Raw genomic sequence first — 24825 nt, forward strand, 5'->3', positions numbered from 1 at the left:
TTCGAGCGAGCGCAGAGAGCGAGGGACGCGTAAAGGTGTGTCACAAACCAACGGTTTGGCACATAGGGACCTTGAAATATTCGCACCAGCCCGAGGAGCCGCAAGTATTTATCGAATTGCGTACTGACAAAAGTTTACAGTTTATGAATAGTTTTACATAAATAGTAATATTTCCACATAGTACAGTGCAACGTGATGTCCGAATTCGCAGACAAAATTAGGTAATAACTGGAAATATATGCAAGGCAATATAAGGTATATGTATAGCGCGGAAATTGTAATCGTTGCTCGCTCGCTCCGCTCGCTCGTGAAAATCTATTCCTACCTCATATCCGATCCGATACGATCGCAAATTTGAAATAAATCGCCTCCTTATCGAATAACGAACGCAAGAGGGATTGGTTTTAGGTTAGGCTATAGTTTTCGAGCGAGCGCAGCGAGCGAGGGACGCGTAAAGGTGTGTCACAAACCAACGGTTTGGCACATAGGGACATTGAAATATTCGCACCAGCCCGAGGAGCCGGAAGTCTTTATCGAATTGCGTACTGACGAAAGTTTACAGTTTGTCAATAGGTTTACATAAATAGAAATATTTCCACATAGTACAGTGCAACGTGATGTCCGAAATCGCTGACAAAATTGGGCAATAACAGGAAATACATGCAAGGCAGTATAAGGTATATGTATTGAGTGGAAATTGTAATCGTTGCTCGCTCGCTCCGCTCGCTCGTAAAAATCTAGTCCAACCTCACAACCGATCCGACACGTTCGAAAATTTAAAATAAGTCGCCTCCTTATCGAATAACGAACGCAAGGGGGCTTGGTTTTAGGTTAGGCTACAGTTTTCGAGCGAGCGCAGCGATCGCGGGATGACTAAAGGTGTGTCACAAACCAACGGTTTGGCACATAGGGACATTGAAATATTCGCACCAGCCCGAGGAGCCGGAAGTCTTTATCGAATTGCGTACTGACGAAAGTTTACAGTTTGTCAATAGTTTTACATAAATAGTAATATTTCCACATAGTACAGTGCAACGTGATGTCCGAAATCGCTGACAAAATTAGGTAATAACAGGAAATATATGCAAGGTAATATATCGCATATGTATAGCTCGGAAATTGTAATCGTTGCTCGCTCGCTCCGCACGCTCGTAAAAATATAGTCCTACCTCACGTCCGATCCGACGCGATCGCAAATTTGAAATAAGTCGCCTCCTTATCGAATAACGAACGCAAGAGGGATTGGTTTTATGTTAGGCTATAGTTTTCGAGCGAGCGCAGCGAGCGAGGGACGCGTAAAGGTGTGTCACAAACCAACGGTTTGGCACATAGGGACCTTGAAATATTCGCACCAGCCCGAGGAGCCGCAAGTATTTATCGAACTGCGTACTGACAAATGTTTACAGTTTATCAATAGGTTTACATAAATAGTAATATTTCCACATAGTACAGTGCAACGTGAGGTCCAAAATCGCATTTCAAATTAGGTAATAACAGGAAATATATGCAAGGTAATATATCGCAAATGTATAGTTTGGAAATTGTAATCGTTGCTCGCTCGCTCCGCTCGCTCGTAAAAATCTAGTCCAACCGCACAATCGATCCGACACGTTCGCAAATTGGAAATAAGTCGCCTTCTTATCGAATAACGAACGCAAAAGGGATGGTTTTAGGTTAGGCTATCGTTTTTGAGCGAGCGCAGCGAGCGAGGGACGCGTAAAGGTGTGTCACAAACCAACGGTTTGGCACATAGGAACATTGAAATATTCGCTCCAGCCCGAGGAGCCGGAAGTCTTTATCGAACTGCGTACTGACAAAAGTTTACAGTTTATCAATAGTTTTACATAAATAGTGATATCTTCACATAGTACAGTGCAACCTGTGGTCCGAAATCGCTGACAAAATTAGTCAATAACAGGAAATATATGCAAGGCAATATAAGGTATACGTATAGCGTGGAAATTGTAATCGTTGCTCGCTCGCTCCGCTCGCTCGTAAAAATCTAGTCCAACCTCACAACCGATCCGACACGTTAGCAAATTTGAAATAAGTCGCCTCCTTATCGAATAACGAACGCAAGAGGGATTGGTTTTAGGTTAGGCTATTGTTTTCGAGCGAGCGCAGAGTGCGAGGGACGCGTAAAGGTGTGTCACAAACCAACGGTTTGGCACATAGGGACCTTGAAATATTCGCACCAGCCCGAGGAGCCGCAAGTATTTATCGAATTGCGTACTGACAAAAGTTTACAGTTTATGAATAGTTTTACATAAATAGTAATATTTCCACATAGTACAGTGCAACGTGATGTCCGAATTCGCAGACAAAATTAGGTAATAACTGGAAATATATGCAAGGAAATATAAGGTATATGTATAGCGCGGAAATTGTAATCGTTGCTCGCTCGCTCCGCTCGCTCGTGAAAATCTAGTCCTACCTCATATCCGATCCGATACGATCGCAAATTTGAAATAAGTCGCCTCCTTATCGACTAACAAACGCAAGAGGGATTGGTTTTAGGTTAGGCTATAGTCTTCGAGCGAGCGCAGCGAGCGAGGGACGCGTAAAGGTGTGTCACAAACCAACGGTTTGGCACATAGGGACATTGAAATATTCGCACCAGCCCGAGGAGCCGCAAGTATTTATCGAACTGCGTACTGACAAATGTTTACAGTTTATCAATAGGTTTACATAAATAGTAATATTTCCACATAGTACAGTGCAACGTGAGGTCCAAAATCGCATTTCAAATTAGGTAATAACAGGAAATATATGCAAGGTAATATATCGCAAATGTATAGTTTGGAAATTGTAATCGTTGCTCGCTCGCTCCGCTCGCTCGTAAAAATCTAGTCCAACCTCACAATCGATCCGACACGTTCGCAAATTGGAAATAAGTCGCCTCCTTGTCGAATAACGAACGCAAAAGGGATGGTTTTAGGTTAGGCTATCGTTTTCGAGCGAGCGCAGCGAGCGAGGTTCGCGTAAAGGTGTGTCACAAAGCAACGGTTTGGCACATAGGGATATTGAAATATTCGCACCAGCCCGAGGAGCCTAAAACCTTTATCGAACCTCGTACTGACAAAAGTTTACAGTTTATCAATAGTTATACATAAATAGTAATATTTCCACATAGTACAATGCAACGTGATGTCCGAAATCGCTGACAAAATTAGGCAATAACAGGAAATACATGCAAGGCAGTATAAGGTATATGTATAGAGTGGAAATTGTAATCGTTGCTCGCTCGTTCCGCTCGGTCGTAAAAATCTAGTCCAACCTCACAACCGATCCGACACGTTAGCAAATTTGAAATAAGTCGCCTCCTTATCGAATAACGAACGCAAGAGGTATTGGTTTTAGGTTAGGCTATTGTTTTCGAGCGAGTGCAGCGAGCGAGGTTCGCGTAAAGGTGTGTCACAAAGCAACGGTTTGGCACATAGGGACCTTGAAATATTCGCACCAGCCCGAGGAGCCGCAGGTATTTATCGAACTGCGTACTGACAAATGTTTACAGTTTATCAATAGGTTTACATAAATAGTAATATTTCCACATAGTACAGTGCAACGTGAGGTCCAAAATCGCATTTCAAATTAGGTAATAACAGGAAATATATGCAAGGTAATATATCGCAAATGTATAGTTTGGAAATTGTAATCGTTGCTCGCTCGCTTCGCTCGCTCGTAAAAATATAGTCCTACCTCACATCCGATCCGACACGATCGCAAATTTGAAATAAGTCGCCTCCTTATCGAATAACGAACGCAAGAGGGATTGGTTTTAGGTTAGGCTATAGTTTTCGAGCGAGCGCAGCGAGCGAGGGACGCGTAAAGGTGTGTCACAAACCAACGGTTTGGCACATAGGGACCTTGAAATATTCGCACCAGCCCGAGGAGCCGCAAGTATTTATCGAACTGCGTACTGACAAATGTTTACAGTTTATCAATAGGTTTACATAAATAGTAATATTTCCACATAGTACAGTGCAACGTGAGGTCCAAAATCGCATTTCAAATTAGGTAATAACAGGAAATATATGCAAGGTAATATATCGCAAATGTATAGTTTGGAAATTGTAATCGTTGCTCGCTCGCTCCGCTCGCTCGTAAAAATCTAGTCCAACCTCACAACCGATCCGACACGTTCGCAAATTGGAAATAAGTCGCCTCCTTATCGAATAACGAACGCAAGAGGGATGGTTTTATGTTAGGCTATAGTTGTCGAGCGAGCGTAGCGAGCGAGGTTCGTGTAAAGGTGTGTCACAAAGCAACGGTTTGGCACATAGGGATATTGAAATATTCGCACCAGCCCGAGGAGCCTAAAATCTTTATCGAACCTCGTACTGACAAAAGTTTACAGTTTATCAATAGTTATACATAAATAGTAATATTTCCACATAGTACAATGCAACGTGAGGTCCGAAATCGCTGACAAAATTAGGCAATAACAGGAAATACATGCAAGGCAGTATAAGGTATATGTATAGAGTGGAAATTGCAATCGTTGCTCGCTCGCTCCGCTCGCTCGTAAAAATCTAGTCCAACCTCACAACCGATCCGACACGTTAGCAAATTTGAAATAAGTCGCCTCCTTATCGAATAACGAACGCAAGAGGGATTGGTTTTAGGTTAGGCTATTGTTTTCGAGCGAGCGCAGAGAGCGGGGGACGCGTAAAGGTGTGTCACAAATCAACGGTTTGGCACATTGGGACCTTGAAATATTCGCACCAGCCCGAGGAGCCGCAAGTATTTATCGAATTGCGTACTGACAAAAGTTTACAGTTTATGAATAGTTTTACATAAATAGTAACATTTCCACATAGTACAATGCAACGTGAGTTCCGAAATCGCTGACAAAATTAGGCAATAACAGGAAATACATGCAAGGCAGTATAAGGTATATGTATAGAGTGGAAATTGTAATCATTGCTCGCTCGCTCCGCTCGCTCGTACAAATATAGTCCAACCTCACATCCGATCCGACACGTTCGAAAATTTAAAATATGTCGCCTCCTTATCGAATAACGAACGCAAGGGGGCTTGGTTTTAGGTTAGGCTACAGTTTTCGAGCGAGCGCAGCGAGCGCGGGATGACTAAAGGTGTGTCACAAACCAACGGTTTGGCACATAGGGACATTGAAATATTCGCACCAGCCCGAGGAGCCGGAAGTCTTTATCGAATTGCGTACTGACGAAAGTTTACAATTTGTCAATAGTTTTACATAAATAGTAATATTTCCACATAGTACAGTGCAACGTGATGTCCGAAATCGCTGACAAAATTAGGTAATAACAGGAAATATATGCAAGGCAATATATCGCAAATGTATAGTTTGGAAATTGTAATCGTTGCTCGCTCGCTCCGCTCGCTCGTAAAAATCTATTCCAACCTCACAACCTATCCGACACGTTAGCAAATTTGAAATAATTCGTCTCCTTATCGAATAACGAAAGCAGGAGTGCTTGGTTTTAGGTTAGGCTATCGTTTTCGAGCGAGGGCAGCGAGCGACGGACGCGTAAAGGTGTGTCAGAAACCAACGGTTTGGCACATAGGGACCTTGAAATATTCGCACCAGCCCGAGGAGCCGCAAGTATTTATCGAACTGCGTACTGACAAATGTTTACAGTTTATCAATAGGTTTACATAAATAGTAATATTTCCACATAGTACAGTGCAACGTGAGGTCCAAAATCGCATTTCAAATTAGGTAATAACAGGAAATATATGCAAGGTAATATATCGCAAATGTATAGTTTGGAAATTGTAATCGTTGCTCGCTCGCTCCGCTCGCTCGTAAAAATCTAGTCCAACCTCACAACCGATCCGACACGATCGCAAATTGGAAATAAGTCGCCTCCTTATCGAATAACGAACGCAAAAGGGATGGTTTTAGGTTGGGCTATCGTTTTCGAGCGAGCGCAGCGAGCGAGGGACGCGTAAAGGTGTGTCACAAACCAACGGTTTGGCACATAGGGACATTGAAATATTCGCACCAGCCCGAGGAGCCGCAAGTATTTATCGAACTGCGTACTGACAAATGTTTACAGTTTATCAATAGGTTTACATAAATAGTAATATTTCCACATAGTACAGTGCAACGTGAGGTCCAAAATCGCATTTCAAATTAGGTAATAACAGGAAATATATGCAAGGTAATATAGCGCAAATGTATAGTTTGGAAATTGTAATCGTTGCTCGCTCGCTCCGCTCGCTCGTAAAAATCTAGTCCAACCTCACAACCGATCCGACACGTTCGCAAACTGGAAATAAGTCGCCTCCTTATCGAATAACGAACGCAAAAGGGATGGTTTTAGGTTAGGCTATCGTTTTCGAGCGAGCGCAGCGAGCGAGGGACGCGTAAAGGTGTGTCACAAACCAACGGTTTGGCACATAGGGACATTGAAATATTCGCACCAGCCCGAGGAGCCGAAAATCTTTATCGAACTGCGTACTGACAAAAGTTTACAGTTTATCAATAGTTTTACATAAATAGTAATATCTCCACATAGTACAGTGCAACGTGTTGTCCGAATTCGCAGACAAAATTAGGTAATAACTGGAAATATATGCAAGGCAATATAAGGTATTTGTATAGCGTGGAAATTGTAATCGTTACTCGCTCGCTCCGCTCGCTCGTGAAAGTCTAGTCCAACCTCACAACCGATCCGACACGTTCGCAAATTGGAAATAAGTCGCCTCCTTATCGAATAACGAACGCAAGAGGGATTGGTTTTAGGATAGGCTATAGTTTTTGAGCGAGCGCAGCGAGCGAGGTTCGCGTAAAGGTGTGTCACAAAGCAACGGTTTGGCACATAGGGACCTTGAAATATTCGCACCAGCCGGAGGAGCCGCAAGTATTTATCGAACTGCGTACTGACGAATGTTTACAGTTTATCAATAGGTTTACATAAATAGTAATATTTCCACATAGTACAGTGCAACGTGATGTCCGAAATCGCTGACAAAATTAGGTAATCACAGGAAATATATGCAAGGTAATATATCGCAAATGTATAGTTTGGAAATTGTAATCGTTGCTCGCTCGCTCCGCTTGCTCGTAAAAATCTAGTCCAACCTCACAACCGATCCGACACGTTCGCAAATTGTAAATATGTCGCCTCCTTATCGAATAACGAACGCAAGAGGGCTTGGTTTTAGGTTAGGCTATAGTTTTCGAGCGAGCGCAGCGAGCGCGGGACGCGTAAAGGTGTGTCACAAACCAACGGTTTGGCACATAGGGACATTGAAATATTCGCTCCAGCCCGAGGAGCCGGAAGTCTTTATCGAACTGCGTACTGACAAAAGTTTACAGTTTATCAATAGTTTTACATAAATAGTAATATCTTCACATAGTACAGTGCAACCTGTGGTCCGAAATCGCTGACAAAATTAGTCAATAACAGGAAATATATGCAAGGCAATATAAGGTATATGTATAGCGTGGAAATTGTAATCGTTGCTCGCTCGCTCCGCTCGCTCGTAAAAATCTAGTCCAACCTCACAACCGATCCGACACGTTAGCAAATTTGAAATAAGTCGCCTCCTTATCGAATAACGAACGCAAGAGGGATTGGTTTTAGGTTAGGCTATTGTTTTCGAGCGAGCGCAGAGAGCGAGGGACGCGTAAAGGTGTGTCACAAACCAACGGTTTGGCACATAGGCACCTTGAAATATTCGCACCAGCCCGAGGAGCCGCAAGTATTTATCGAATTGCGTACTGACAAAAGTTTACAGTTTATGAATAGTTTTACATAAATAGTAATATTTCCACATAGTACAGTGCAACGTGATGTCCGAATTCGCAGACAAAATTAGGTAATAACTGGAAATATATGCAAGGCAATATAAGGTATATGTATAGCGCGGAAATTGTAATCGTTGCTCGCTCGCTCCGCTCGCTCGTGAAAATCTATTCCTACCTCATATCCGATCCGATACGATCGCAAATTTGAAATAAATCGCCTCCTTATCGAATAACGAACGCAAGAGGGATTGGTTTTAGGTTAGGCTATAGTTTTCGAGCGAGCGCAGCGAGCGAGGGACGCGTAAAGGTGTGTCACAAACCAACGGTTTGGCACATAGGGACATTGAAATATTCGCACCAGCCCGAGGAGCCGGAAGTCTTTATCGAATTGCGTACTGACGAAAGTTTACAGTTTGTCAATAGTTTTACATAAATAGAAATATTTCCACATAGTACAGTGCAACGTGATGTCCGAAATCGCTGACAAAATTGGGCAATAACAGGAAATACATGCAAGGCAGTATAAGGTATATGTATTGAGTGGAAATTGTAATCGTTGCTCGCTCGCTCCGCTCGCTCGTAAAAATCTAGTCCAACCTCACAACCGATCCGACACGTTCGAAAATTTAAAATAAGTCGCCTCCTTATCGAATAACGAACGCAAGGGGGCTTGGTTTTAGGTTAGGCTACAGTTTTCGAGCGAGCGCAGCGAGCGCGGGATGACTAAAGGTGTGTCACAAACCAACGGTTTGGCACATAGGGACATTGAAATATTCGCACCAGCCCGAGGAGCCGGAAGTCTTTATCGAATTGCGTACTGACGAAAGTTTACAGTTTGTCAATAGTTTTACATAAATAGTAATATTTCCACATAGTACAGTGCAACGTGATGTCCGAAATCGCTGACAAAATTAGGTAATAACAGGAAATATATGCAAGGTAATATATCGCATATGTATAGCTCGGAAATTGTAATCGTTGCTCGCTCGCTCCGCACGCTCGTAAAAATATAGTCCTACCTCACGTCCGATCCGACACGATCGCAAATTTGAAATAAGTCGCCTCCTTATCGAATAACGAACGCAAGAGGGATTGGTTTTATGTTAGGCTATAGTTTTCGAGCGAGCGCAGCGAGCGAGGGACGCGTAAAGGTGTGTCACAAACCAACGGTTTGGCACATAGGGACCTTGAAATATTCGCACCAGCCCGAGGAGCCGCAAGTATTTATCGAACTGCGTACTGACAAATGTTTACAGTTTATCAATAGGTTTACATAAATAGTAATATTTCCACATAGTACAGTGCAACGTGAGGTCCAAAATCGCATTTCAAATTAGGTAATAACAGGAAATATATGCAAGGTAATATATCGCAAATGTATAGTTTGGAAATTGTAATCGTTGCTCGCTCGCTCCGCTCGCTCGTAAAAATCTAGTCCAACCGCACAATCGATCCGACACGTTCGCAAATTGGAAATAAGTCGCCTTCTTATCGAATAACGAACGCAAAAGGGATGGTTTTAGGTTAGGCTATCGTTTTTGAGCGAGCGCAGCGAGCGAGGGACGCGTAAAGGTGTGTCACAAACCAACGGTTTGGCACATAGGAACATTGAAATATTCGCTCCAGCCCGAGGAGCCGGAAGTCTTTATCGAACTGCGTACTGACAAAAGTTTACAGTTTATCAATAGTTTTACATAAATAGTAATATCTTCACATAGTACAGTGCAACCTGTGGTCCGAAATCGCTGACAAAATTAGTCAATAACAGGAAATATATGCAAGGCAATATAAGGTATACGTATAGCGTGGAAATTGTAATCGTTGCTCGCTCGCTCCGCTCGCTCGTAAAAATCTAGTCCAACCTCACAACCGATCCGACACGTTAGCAAATTTGAAATAAGTCGCCTCCTTATCGAATAACGAACGCAAGAGGGATTGGTTTTAGGTTAGGCTATTGTTTTCGAGCGAGCGCAGAGTGCGAGGGACGCGTAAAGGTGTGTCACAAACCAACGGTTTGGCACATAGGGACCTTGAAATATTCGCACCAGCCCGAGGAGCCGCAAGTATTTATCGAATTGCGTACTGACAAAAGTTTACAGTTTATGAATAGTTTTACATAAATAGTAATATTTCCACATAGTACAGTGCAACGTGATGTCCGAATTCGCAGACAAAATTAGGTAATAACTGGAAATATATGCAAGGAAATATAAGGTATATGTATAGCGCGGAAATTGTAATCGTTGCTCGCTCGCTCCGCTCGCTCGTGAAAATCTAGTCCTACCTCATATCCGATCCGATACGATCGCAAATTTGAAATAAGTCGCCTCCTTATCGACTAACAAACGCAAGAGGGATTGGTTTTAGGTTAGGCTATAGTTTTCGAGCGAGCGCAGCGAGCGAGGGACGCGTAAAGGTGTGTCACAAACCAACGGTTTGGCACATAGGGACATTGAAATATTCGCACCAGCCCGAGGAGCCGGAAGTCTTTATCGAATTGCGTACTGACGAAAGTTTACAGTTTGTCAATAGTTTTACATAAATAGAAATATTTCCACATAGTACAGTGCAACGTGATGTCCGAAATCGCTGACAAAATTGGGCAATAACAGGAAATACATGCAAGGCAGTATAAGGTATATGTATTGAGTGGAAATTGTAATCGTTGCTCGCTCGCTCCGCTCGCTCGTAAAAATCTAGTCCAACCTCACAACCGATCCGACACGTTCGAAAATTTAAAATAAGTCGCCTCCTTATCGAATAACGAACGCAAGGGGGCTTGGTTTTAGGTTAGGCTACAGTTTTCGAGCGAGCGCAGCGAGCGCGGGATGACTAAAGGTGTGTCACAAACCAACGGTTTGGCACATAGGGACATTGAAATATTCGCACCAGCCCGAGGAGCCGGAAGTCTTTATCGAATTGCGTACTGACGAAAGTTTACAGTTTGTCAATAGTTTTACATAAATAGTAATATTTCCACATAGTACAGTGCAACGTGATGTCCGAAATCGCTGACAAAATTAGGTAATAACAGGAAATATATGCAAGGTAATATATCGCATATGTATAGCTCGGAAATTGTAATCGTTGCTCGCTCGCTCCGCACGCTCGTAAAAATATAGTCCTACCTCACGTCCGATCCGACACGATCGCAAATTTGAAATAAGTCGCCTCCTTATCGAATAACGAACGCAAGAGGGATTGGTTTTATGTTAGGCTATAGTTTTCGAGCGAGCGCAGCGAGCGAGGGACGCGTAAAGGTGTGTCACAAACCAACGGTTTGGCACATAGGGACCTTGAAATATTCGCACCAGCCCGAGGAGCCGCAAGTATTTATCGAACTGCGTACTGACAAATGTTTACAGTTTATCAATAGGTTTACATAAATAGTAATATTTCCACATAGTACAGTGCAACGTGAGGTCCAAAATCGCATTTCAAATTAGGTAATAACAGGAAATATATGCAAGGTAATATATCGCAAATGTATAGTTTGGAAATTGTAATCGTTGCTCGCTCGCTCCGCTCGCTCGTAAAAATCTAGTCCAACCGCACAATCGATCCGACACGTTCGCAAATTGGAAATAAGTCGCCTTCTTATCGAATAACGAACGCAAAAGGGATGGTTTTAGGTTAGGCTATCGTTTTTGAGCGAGCGCAGCGAGCGAGGGACGCGTAAAGGTGTGTCACAAACCAACGGTTTGGCACATAGGAACATTGAAATATTCGCTCCAGCCCGAGGAGCCGGAAGTCTTTATCGAACTGCGTACTGACAAAAGTTTACAGTTTATCAATAGTTTTACATAAATAGTAATATCTTCACATAGTACAGTGCAACCTGTGGTCCGAAATCGCTGACAAAATTAGTCAATAACAGGAAATATATGCAAGGCAATATAAGGTATACGTATAGCGTGGAAATTGTAATCGTTGCTCGCTCGCTCCGCTCGCTCGTAAAAATCTAGTCCAACCTCACAACCGATCCGACACGTTAGCAAATTTGAAATAAGTCGCCTCCTTATCGAATAACGAACGCAAGAGGGATTGGTTTTAGGTTAGGCTATTGTTTTCGAGCGAGCGCAGAGTGCGAGGGACGCGTAAAGGTGTGTCACAAACCAACGGTTTGGCACATAGGGACCTTGAAATATTCGCACCAGCCCGAGGAGCCGCAAGTATTTATCGAATTGCGTACTGACAAAAGTTTACAGTTTATGAATAGTTTTACATAAATAGTAATATTTCCACATAGTACAGTGCAACGTGATGTCCGAATTCGCAGACAAAATTAGGTAATAACTGGAAATATATGCAAGGAAATATAAGGTATATGTATAGCGCGGAAATTGTAATCGTTGCTCGCTCGCTCCGCTCGCTCGTGAAAATCTAGTCCTACCTCATATCCGATCCGATACGATCGCAAATTTGAAATAAGTCGCCTCCTTATCGACTAACAAACGCAAGAGGGATTGGTTTTAGGTTAGGCTATAGTCTTCGAGCGAGCGCAGCGAGCGAGGGACGCGTAAAGGTGTGTCACAAACCAACGGTTTGGCACATAGGGACATTGAAATATTCGCACCAGCCCGAGGAGCCGCAAGTATTTATCGAACTGCGTACTGACAAATGTTTACAGTTTATCAATAGGTTTACATAAATAGTAATATTTCCACATAGTACAGTGCAACGTGAGGTCCAAAATCGCATTTCAAATTAGGTAATAACAGGAAATATATGCAAGGTAATATATCGCAAATGTATAGTTTGGAAATTGTAATCGTTGCTCGCTCGCTCCGCTCGCTCGTAAAAATCTAGTCCAACCGCACAATCGATCCGACACGTTCGCAAATTGGAAATAAGTCGCCTTCTTATCGAATAACGAACGCAAAAGGGATGGTTTTAGGTTAGGCTATCGTTTTTGAGCGAGCGCAGCGAGCGAGGGACGCGTAAAGGTGTGTCACAAACCAACGGTTTGGCACATAGGAACATTGAAATATTCGCTCCAGCCCGAGGAGCCGGAAGTCTTTATCGAACTGCGTACTGACAAAAGTTTACAGTTTATCAATAGTTTTACATAAATAGTAATATCTTCACATAGTACAGTGCAACCTGTGGTCCGAAATCGCTGACAAAATTAGTTAATAACAGGAAATATATGCAAGGCAATATAAGGTATACGTATAGCGTGGAAATTGTAATCGTTGCTCGCTCGCTCCGCTCGCTCGTAAAAATCTAGTCCAACCTCACAACCGATCCGACACGTTAGCAAATTTGAAATAAGTCGCCTCCTTATCGAATAACGAACGCAAGAGGGATTGGTTTTAGGTTAGGCTATTGTTTTCGAGCGAGCGCAGAGTGCGAGGGACGCGTAAAGGTGTGTCACAAACCAACGGTTTGGCACATAGGGACCTTGAAATATTCGCACCAGCCCGAGGAGCCGCAAGTATTTATCGAATTGCGTACTGACAAAAGTTTACAGTTTATGAATAGTTTTACATAAATAGTAATATTTCCACATAGTACAGTGCAACGTGATGTCCGAATTCGCAGACAAAATTAGGTAATAACTGGAAATATATGCAAGGAAATATAAGGTATATGTATAGCGCGGAAATTGTAATCGTTGCTCGCTCGCTCCGCTCGCTCGTGAAAATCTAGTCCTACCTCATATCCGATCCGATACGATCGCAAATTTGAAATAAGTCGCCTCCTTATCGACTAACAAACGCAAGAGGGATTGGTTTTAGGTTAGGCTATAGTCTTCGAGCGAGCGCAGCGAGCGAGGGACGCGTAAAGGTGTGTCACAAACCAACGGTTTGGCACATAGGGACATTGAAATATTCGCACCAGCCCGAGGAGCCGCAAGTATTTATCGAACTGCGTACTGACAAATGTTTACAGTTTATCAATAGGTTTACATAAATAGTAATATTTCCACATAGTACAGTGCAACGTGAGGTCCAAAATCGCATTTCAAATTAGGTAATAACAGGAAATATATGCAAGGTAATATATCGCAAATGTATAGTTTGGAAATTGTAATCGTTGCTCGCTCGCTCCGCTCGCTCGTAAAAATCTAGTCCAACCTCACAATCGATCCGACACGTTCGCAAATTGGAAATAAGTCGCCTCCTTGTCGAATAACGAACGCAAAAGGGATGGTTTTAGGTTAGGCTATCGTTTTCGAGCGAGCGCAGCGAGCGAGGTTCGCGTAAAGGTGTGTCACAAAGCAACGGTTTGGCACATAGGGATATTGAAATATTCGCACCAGCCCGAGGAGCCTAAAACCTTTATCGAACCTCGTACTGACAAAAGTTTACAGTTTATCAATAGTTATACATAAATAGTAATATTTCCACATAGTACAATGCAACGTGATGTCCGAAATCGCTGACAAAATTAGGCAATAACAGGAAATACATGCAAGGCAGAATAAGGTATATGTATAGAGTGGAAATTGTAATCGTTGCTCGCTCGTTCCGCTCGGTCGTAAAAATCTAGTCCAACCTCACAACCGATCCGACACGTTAGCAAATTTGAAATAAGTCGCCTCCTTATCGAATAACGAACGCAAGAGGTATTGGTTTTAGGTTAGGCTATTGTTTTCGAGCGAGCGCAGAGAGCGAGGGACGCGTAAAGGTGTGTCACAAACCAACGGTTTGGCACATAGGGACCTTGAAATATTCGCACCAGCCCGAGGAGCCGCAAGTATTTATCGAATTGCGTACTGACAAAAGATTACAGTTTATGAATAGTTTTACATAAATAGTAATATTTCCACATAGTACAATGCAACGTGAGGTCCGAAATCGCTGACAAAATTAGGCAATAACAGGATATACATGCAAGGCAGTATAAGGTATATGTATAGAGTGGAAATTGTAATCATTGCTCGCTCGCTCCGCTCGCTCGTAAAAATCTAGTCCAACCTCACATCCGATCCGACACGTTCGAAAATTTAAAATATGTCGCCTCCTTATCGAATAACGAACGCAAGGGGGCTTGGTTTTAGGTTTGGCTACAGTTTTCGAGCGAGCGCAGCGAGCGCGGGATGACTAAAGTTGTGTCACAAACCAACGGTTTGGCACATAGGGACATTGAAATATTCGCACCAGCCCGAGGAGCCGTAAGTCTTTATCGAATTGCGTACTGACGAAAGTTTACAGTTTGTCAATAGTTTTACATAAATAGTAATATTTCCACATAGTACAGTGCAACGTGATGTCCGAAATCGCTGACAAAATTAGGTAATAACAAGGAATATATGCAAGGTAATATATCGCAAATGTATAGTTTGGAAATTGTAATCGTTGCTCGCTCGCTCCGCTCGCTCGTAAAAATCTAGTCCAACCTCACAACCTATCCGACACGTTAGCAAATTTGAAATAAGTCGCCTCCTTATCGAATAACGGACGCAAGAGGGATTGGTTTTAGGTTAGGCTATAGTTTTGGAGCGAGCGCAGCGAGCGAGTGACGCGTAAAGGTGTGTCACAAACCAACAGTTTGGCACATAGGGACATTGAAATATTCGCACCAGCCCGAGGAGCCGGAAGTCTTTATCGAATTGCGTACTGACGAAAGTTTACAGTTTGTCAATAGTTTTACATAAATAGTAATATTTCCACATAGTACAGTGCAACGTGATGTCCGAAATCGCTGACAAAATTAGGCAATAACAGGAAATACATGCAAGGCAGTGTAAGGTATATGTATTGAGTGGAAATTGTAATCGTTGCTCGCTCGCTCCGCTCGCTCGTATAAATCTAGTCCAACCTCACAACCGATCCGACACGTTCGAAAATTTAAAATAAGTCGCCTCCTTATCGAATAACGAACGCAAGGGGGCTTGGTTTTAGGTTAGGCTACAGTTTTCGAGCGAGCGCAGCGAGCGCGGGATGACTAAAGGTGTGTCACAAACCAACGGTTTGGCACATAGGGACATTGAAAAATTCGCACCAGCCCGAGGAGCCGGAAGTCTTTATCGAATTGCGTACTGACGAAAGTTTACAGTTTGTCAATAGTTTTACATAAATAGTAATATTTCCACATAGTACAGTGCAACGTGATGTCCGAAATCGCTGACAAAATTAGGTAATAACAGGAAATATATGCAAGGTAATATATCGCATATGTATAGCTCGGAAATTGTAATCGTTACTCGCTCGCTCCGCTCGCTCGTGAAAGTCTAGTCCAACCTCACAACCGATCCGACACGTTCGCAAATTGGATATAAGTCGCCTCCTTATCGAATAACGAACGCAAGAGGTATTGGTTTTAGGTTAGGCTATTGTTTTCGAGCGAGCGCAGAGAGCGAGGGACGCGTAAAGGTGTGTCACAAACCAACGGTTTGGCACATAGGGACCTTGAAATATTCGCACCAGCCCGAGGAGCCGCAAGTATTTATCGAATTGCGTACTGACAAAAGTTTACAGTTTATGAATAGTTTTACATAAATAGTAATATTTCCACATAGTACAATGCAACGTGAGGTCCGAAATCGCTGACAAAATTAGGCAATAACAGGAAATACATGCAAGGCAGTATAAGGTATATGTATAGAGTGGAAATTGTAATCATTGCTCGCTCGCTCCGCTCGCTCGTAAAAATCTAGTCCAACCTCACATCCGATCCGACACGTTCGAAAATTTAAAATATGTCGCCTCCTTATCGAATAACGAACGCAAGGGGGCTTGGTTTTAGGTTAGGCTACAGTTTTCGAGCGAGCGCAGCGAGCGCGGGATGACTAAAGTTGTGTCACAAACCAACGGTTTGGCACGTAGGGACATTGAAATATTCGCACCAGCCCGAGGAGCCGGAAGTCTTTATCGAATTGCGTAGTGACGAAAGTTTACAGTTTGTCAATAGTTTTACATAAATAGTAATATTTCCACATAGTACAGTGCAACGTGATGTCCGAAATCGCTGACAAAATTAGGTAATAATAGGGAATATATGCAAGGTAATATATCGCAAATGTATAGTTTGGAAATTGTAATCGTTGCTCGCTCGCTCCGCTCGCTCGTAAAAATCTAGTCCAACCTCACAACCTATCCGACACGTTAGCAAATTTGAAATAAGTCGCCTCCTTATGGAATAACGAACGCAAGAGGGATTGGTTTTAGGTTAGGCTATAGTTTTCGAGCGAGCGCAGCGAGCGAGGGACGCGTAAAGGTGTGTCACAAATCAACAGTTTGGCACATAGGGATATTGAAATATTCGCACCAGCCCGAGGAGCCGGAAGTCTTTATCGAATTGCGTACAGACGAAAGTTTACAGTTTGTCAATAGTTTTACATAAATAGTAATATTTCCACATAGTACAGTGCAACGTGATGTCCGAAATCGCTGACAAAATTAGGCAATAACAGGAAATACATGCAAGGCAGTGTAAGGTATATGTATTGAGTGGAAATTGTAATCGTTGCTCGCTCGCTCCGCTCGCTCGTAAAAATCTAGTCCAACCTCACAACCTATCCGACACGTTAGCAAATTTGAAATAAGTCGCCTCCTTATGGAATAACGAACGCAAGAGGGATTGGTTTTAGGTTAGGCTATAGTTTTCGAGCGAGCGCAGCGAGCGAGGGACGCGTAAAGGTGTGTCACAAATCAACAGTTTGGCACATAGGGATATTGAAATATTCGCACCAGCCCGAGGAGCCGGAAGTCTTTATCGAATTGCGTACAGACGAAAGTTTACAGTTTGTCAATAGTTTTACATAAATAGTAATATTTCCACATAGTACAGTGCAACGTGATGTCCGAAATCGCTGACAAAATTAGGCAATAACAGGAAATACATGCAAGGCAGTGTAAGGTATATGTATTGAGTGGAAATTGTAATCGTTGCTCGCTCGCTCCGCTCGCTCGTAAAAATCTAGTCCAACCTCACAACCGATCCGACACGTTCGAAAATTTAAAATAAGTCGCCTCCTTATCGAATAACGAACGCAAGGGGGCTTGGTTTTAGGTTAGGCTACAGTTTTCGAGCGAGCGCAGCGAGCGCGGGATGACTAAAGGTGTGTCACAAACCAACGGTTTGGCACATAGGGACCTTGAAATATTCGCACCAGCCCGAGGAGCCGCAAGTATTTATCGAATTGCGTACTGACGAAAGTTTACAGTTTGTCAATAGTTTTACATAAATAATAATATTTCCACATAGTACAGTGCAACATGATGTCCGAAATCGCTGACAAAATTAGGTAATAACAGGAAATATATGCAAGGTAATATATCGCATATGTATAGCTCGGAAATTGTAATCGTTGCTCGCTCGCTCCGCACGCTCGTAAAAATATAGTCCTACCTCACATCCGATCCGACACGATCGCAAATTTGAAACAAGTCGCCTCCTTATCGAATAACGAACGCAAGAGGGATTGGTTTTATGTTAGGCTATAGTTTTCGAGCGAGCGCAGCGAGCGAGGGACGCGTAAAGGTGTGTCACAAACCAACGGTTTGGCACATAGGGACATTGAAATATTCGCACCAGCCCGAGGAGCCGGAAGTCTTTATCGAATTGCGTACCGACGAAAGTTTACAGTTTGTCAATAGGTTTACATAAATAGTAATATTTCCACATAGTACAGTGCAACGTGAGGTCCAATATCGCATTTCAAATTAGGTAATAACAGGAAATATATGCAAGGTAAAATAGCGCAAATGTATAGTTTGAAAATTGTAATCGTTGCTCGCTCGCTCCGCTCGCTCGTAAAAATCTAGTCCAACCTCACAACCGATCCGACACGTTCGCAAATTGGAAATAAGTCGCCTCCTTATCGAATAACGAACGCAAAAGGGATGGTTTTAGGTTAGGCTATCGTTTTCGGGCGAGCGCAGCGAGCGAGGGACGCGTAAAGGTGTGTCACAAACCAACGGTTTGGCACATAGGGACATTGAAATATTCGCACCAGCCCGAGGAGCCGAAAATCTTTATCGAACTGCGTACTGACAAAAGTTTACAGTTTATCAATAGTTTTACATAAATAGTAATATCTCCACATAGTACAGTGCAACGTGATGTCCGAATTCGCAGACAAAATTAGGTAATAACTGGAAATATATGCAAGGTAATATATCGCATATGTATAGCTCGGAAATTGTAATCGTTGCTTGCTCGCTCCGCACGCTCGTAAAAATATAGTCCTACCTCACATCCGATCCGACACGATCGCAAATTTGAAATAAGTCGCCTCCTTATCGAATAACGAACGCAAGAGGGATTGGTTTTATGTTAGGCTATCGTTTTCGAGCGAGCGCAGCGAGCGAGGGACGCGTAAAGGTGTGTCACAAACCAACGGTTTGGCACATAGGGACATTGAAATATTCGCACCAGCCCGAGGAGCCGCAAGTATTTATCGAACTGCGTACTGACAAATGTTTACAGTTTATCAATAGGTTTACATAAATAGTAATATTTCCACATAGTACAGTGCAACGTGAGGTCCAATATCGCATTTCAAATTAGGTAATAACAGGAAATATATGCAAGGTAATATAGCGCAAATGTATAGTTTGGAAATTGTAATCGTTGCTCGCTCGCTCCGCTCGCTCGTAAAAATCTAGTCCAACCTCACAACCGATCCGACACGTTCGCAAATTGGAAATAAGTCGCCTCCTTATCGAATAACGAACGCAAAAGGTATGGTTTTAGGTTAGGCTATCGTTTTCGAGCGAGCGCAGCGAGCGAGGGACGCGTAAAGGTGTGTCACAAACCAACGGTTTGGCACATAGGGACATTGAAATATTCGCACCAGCCCGAGGAGCCGAAAATCTTTATCGAACTGCGTACTGACAAAAGTTTACAGTTTATCAATAGTTTTACATAAATAGTAATATCTCCACATAGTACAGTGCAACGTGATGTCCGAATTCGCAGACAAAATTAGGCAATAACAGGAAATACATGCAAGGCAGTATAAGGTATATGTATTGAGTGGAAATTGTAATCGTTGCTCGCTCGCTCCGCTCGCTCGTAAAAATCTAGTCCAACCTCACAACCGATCCGACACGTTCGAAAATTTAAAATAAGTCGCCTCCTTATCGAATAACGTACGCAAGGGGGCTTGGTTTTAGGTTAGACTACAGTTTTCGAGCGAGCGCAGCGAGCGCGGGATGACTAAAGGTGTGTCACAAACCAACGGTTTGGCACATAGGGACATTGAAATATTCGCACCAGCCCGAGGAGCCGAAAATCTTTATCGAACTGCGTACTGACAAAAGTTTACAGTTTATCAATAGTTTTACATAAATAGTAATATCTCCACATAGTACAGTGCAACGTGATGTCCGAATTCGCAGACAAAATTAGGTAATAACTGGAAATATATGCAAGGCAATATAAGGTATATGTATAGCGTGGAAATTGTAATCGTTACTCGCTCGCTCCGCTCGCTCGTGAAAGTCAAGTCCAACCACACAACCGATCCCACACGTTCGCAAATTGGAAATAAGTCGCCTCCTCATCGAATAACGAACGCAAGAGGGGTGGTTTTAGGTTAGGCTATAGTTGTCGAGCGAGCGTAGCGAGCGAGGGACGCGTAAAGGTGTGTCACATACCAACGGTTTGACACATAGGGACATTGAAATATTCGCCCCAGCCCGAGGAGCCGAAAATCTTTATCGAACTGCGTACTGACAAAAGTTTACAGTTTATCAATAGTTTTACATAAATAGTAATATCTCCACATAGTACAGTGCAACGTGATGTCCGAATTCGCAGACAAAATTAGGTAATAACTGGAAATATATGCAAGGCAATATAAGGTATATGTATAGCGTGGAAATTGTAATCGTTGCTCGCTCGCTCCGCTCGCTCGTAAAAATCTAGTCCAACCTCACAACCGATCCGACACGTTAGAAAATTTGAAATAAGTCGCCTCCTTATCGAATAACGAACGCAAGAGGGATTGGTTTTAGGATAGGCTATAGTTTTTGAGCGAGCGCAGCGAGCGAGGTTCTCGTAATGGTGTGTCACAAAGCAACGGTTTCGCACATAGGGATATTGAAATATTCGCACCAGCCCGAGGAGCCTAAAATCTTTATCGAACCTCGTACTGACAAAAGTTTACAGTTTATCAATAGTTATACATAAATAGTAATATTTCCACATAGTACAATGCAACGTGAGGTCCGAAATCGCTGACAAAATTAGGCAATAACAGGAAATACATGCAAGGCAGTATAAGGTATATGTATAGAGTGGAAATTGCAATCGTTGCTCGCTCGCTCCGCTCGCTCGTAAAAATCTAGTCCAACCTCACAACCGATCCGACACGTTAGCAAATTTGAAATAAGTCGCCTCCTTATCGAATAACGAACGCAAGAGGGATTGGTTTTAGGTTAGGCTATTGTTTTCGAGCGAGCGCAGAGAGCGGGGGACGCGTAAAGGTGTGTCACAAATCAACGGTTTGGCACATTGGGACCTTGAAATATTCGCACCAGCCCGAGGAGCCGCAAGTATTTATCGAATTGCGTACTGACAAAAGTTTACAGTTTATGAATAGTTTTACATAAATAGTAACATTTCCACATAGTACAATGCAACGTGAGTTCCGAAATCGCTGACAAAATTAGGCAATAACAGGAAATACATGCAAGGCAGTATAAGGTATATGTATAGAGTGGAAATTGTAATCATTGCTCGCTCGCTCCGCTCGCTCGTACAAATATAGTCCAACCTCACATCCGATCCGACACGTTCGAAAATTTAAAATATGTCGCCTCCTTATCGAATAACGAACGCAAGGGGGCTTGGTTTTAGGTTAGGCTACAGTTTTCGAGCGAGCGCAGCGAGCGCGGGATGACTAAAGGTGTGTCACAAACCAACGGTTTGGCACATAGGGACATTGAAATATTCGCACCAGCCCGAGGAGCCGGAAGTCTTTATCGAATTGCGTACTGACGAAAGTTTACAATTTGTCAATAGTTTTACATAAATAGTAATATTTCCACATAGTACAGTGCAACGTGATGTCCGAAATCGCTGACAAAATTAGGTAATAACAGGAAATATATGCAAGGCAATATATCGCAAATGTATAGTTTGGAAATTGTAATCGTTGCTCGCTCGCTCCGCTCGCTCGTAAAAATCTATTCCAACCTCACAACCTATCCGACACGTTAGCAAATTTGAAATAATTCGTCTCCTTATCGAATAACGAAAGCAGGAGTGCTTGGTTTTAGGTTAGGCTATCGTTTTCGAGCGAGGGCAGCGAGCGACGGACGCGTAAAGGTGTGTCAGAAACCAACGGTTTGGCACATAGGGACCTTGAAATATTCGCACCAGCCCGAGGAGCCGCAAGTATTTATCGAACTGCGTACTGACAAATGTTTACAGTTTATCAATAGGTTTACATAAATAGTAATATTTCCACATAGTACAGTGCAACGTGAGGTCCAAAATCGCATTTCAAATTAGGTAATAACAGGAAATATATGCAAGGTAATATATCGCAAATGTATAGTTTGGAAATTGTAATCGTTGCTCGCTCGCTCCGCTCGCTCGTAAAAATCTAGTCCAACCTCACAACCGATCCGACACGATCGCAAATTGGAAATAAGTCGCCGCCTTATCGAATAACGAACGCAAAAGGGATGGTTTTAGGTTGGGCTATCGTTTTCGAGCGAGCGCAGCGAGCGAGGGACGCGTAAAGGTGTGTCACAAACCAACGGTTTGGCACATAGGGACATTGAAATATTCGCACCAGCCCGAGGAGCCGCAAGTATTTATCGAACTGCGTACTGACAAATGTTTACAGTTTATCAATAGGTTTACATAAATAGTAATATTTCCACATAGTACAGTGCAACGTGAGGTCCAAAATCGCATTTCAAATTAGGTAATAACAGGAAATATATGCAAGGTAATATAGCGCAAATGTATAGTTTGGAAATTGTAATCGTTGCTCGCTCGCTCCGCTCGCTCGTAAAAATCTAGTCCAACCTCACAACCGATCCGACACGTTCGCAAACTGGAAATAAGTCGCCTCCTTATCGAATAACGAACGCAAAAGGGATGGTTTTAGGTTAGGCTATCGTTTTCGAGCGAGCGCAGCGAGCGAGGGACGCGTAAAGGTGTGTCACAAACCAACGGTTTGGCACATAGGGACATTGAAATATTCGCACCAGCCCGAGGAGCCGAAAATCTTTATCGAACTGCGTACTGACAAAAGTTTACAGTTTATCAATAGTTTTACATAAATAGTAATATCTCCACATAGTACAGTGCAACGTGTTGTCCGAATTCGCAGACAAAATTAGGTAATAACTGGAAATATATGCAAGGCAATATAAGGTATATGTATAGCGTGGAAATTGTAATCGTTACTCGCTCGCTCCGCTCGCTCGTGAAAGTCTAGTCCAACCTCACAACCGATCCGACACGTTCGCAAATTGGAAATAAGTCGCCTCCTTATCGAATAACGAACGCAAGAGGGATTGGTTTTAGGATAGGCTATAGTTTTTGAGCGAGCGCAGCGAGCGAGGTTCGCGTAAAGGTGTGTCACAAAGCAACGGTTTGGCACATAGGGACCTTGAAATATTCGCACCAGCCGGAGGAGCCGCAAGTATTTATCGAACTGCGTACTGACGAATGTTTACAGTTTATCAATAGGTTTACATAAATAGTAATATTTCCACATAGTACAGTGCAACGTGATGTCCGAAATCGCTGACAAAATTAGGTAATCACAGGAAATATATGCAAGGTAATATATCGCAAATGTATAGTTTGGAAATTGTAATCGTTGCTCGCTCGCTCCGCTTGCTCGTAAAAATCTAGTCCAACCTCACAACCGATCCGACACGTTCGCAAATTGTAAATATGTCGCCTCCTTATCGAATAACGAACGCAAGAGGGCTTGGTTTTAGGTTAGGCTATAGTTTTCGAGCGAGCGCAGCGAGCGCGGGACGCGTAAAGGTGTGTCACAAACCAACGGTTTGGCACATAGGGACATTGAAATATTCGCTCCAGCCCGAGGAGCCGGAAGTCTTTATCGAACTGCGTACTGACAAAAGTTTACAGTTTATCAATAGTTTTACATAAATAGTAATATCTTCACATAGTACAGTGCAACCTGTGGTCCGAAATCGCTGACAAAATTAGTCAATAACAGGAAATATATGCAAGGCAATATAAGGTATATGTATAGCGTGGAAATTGTAATCGTTGCTCGCTCGCTCCGCTCGCTCGTAAAAATCTAGTCCAACCTCACAACCGATCCGACACGTTAGCAAATTTGAAATAAGTCGCCTCCTTATCGAATAACGAACGCAAGAGGGATTGGTTTTAGGTTAGGCTATTGTTTTCGAGCGAGCGCAGAGAGCGAGGGACGCGTAAAGGTGTGTCACAAACCAACGGTTTGGCACATAGGCACCTTGAAATATTCGCACCAGCCCGAGGAGCCGCAAGTATTTATCGAACTGCGTACTGACAAATGTTTACAGTTTATCAATAGGTTTACATAAATAGTAATATTTCCACATAGTACAGTGCAACGTGAGGTCCAAAATCGCATTTCAAATTAGGTAATAACAGGAAATATATGCAAGGTAATATATCGCAAATGTATAGTTTGGAAATTGTAATCGTTGCTCGCTCGCTCCGCTCGCTCGTAAAAATCTAGTCCAACCGCACAATCGATCCGACACGTTCGCAAATTGGAAATAAGTCGCCTTCTTATCGAATAACGAACGCAAAAGGGATGGTTTTAGGTTAGGCTATCGTTTTTGAGCGAGCGCAGCGAGCGAGGGACGCGTAAAGGTGTGTCACAAACCAACGGTTTGGCACATAGGAACATTGAAATATTCGCTCCAGCCCGAGGAGCCGGAAGTCTTTATCGAACTGCGTACTGACAAAAGTTTACAGTTTATCAATAGTTTTACATAAATAGTAATATCTTCACATAGTACAGTGCAACCTGTGGTCCGAAATCGCTGACAAAATTAGTCAATAACAGGAAATATATGCAAGGCAATATAAGGTATACGTATAGCGTGGAAATTGTAATCGTTGCTCGCTCGCTCCGCTCGCTCGTAAAAATCTAGTCCAACCTCACAACCGATCCGACACGTTAGCAAATTTGAAATAAG

At 42.9% G+C, this 24825-nt stretch overlaps 1 long non-coding RNA gene across 1 annotated transcript; it reads left to right on the plus strand.

The window, feature by feature from the left end:
• The first annotated feature begins 3244 nt into the window (after positions 1 to 3244).
• On the plus strand, positions 3245 to 10356 carry LOC126928001 (uncharacterized). Its single transcript, XR_007716139.1, has 3 exons — positions 3245 to 3347; positions 7143 to 7577; positions 10109 to 10356. It is a non-coding gene; the product is annotated as an uncharacterized LOC126928001 (long non-coding RNA).
• The last annotated feature ends 14469 nt before the right edge of the window (positions 10357 to 24825 follow it).

Source organism: Bombus affinis, unplaced genomic scaffold (genome assembly GCF_024516045.1).
Source record: "Bombus affinis isolate iyBomAffi1 unplaced genomic scaffold, iyBomAffi1.2 ctg00000431.1, whole genome shotgun sequence".
Lineage (NCBI taxonomy): Eukaryota > Metazoa > Arthropoda > Insecta > Hymenoptera > Apidae > Bombus > Bombus affinis.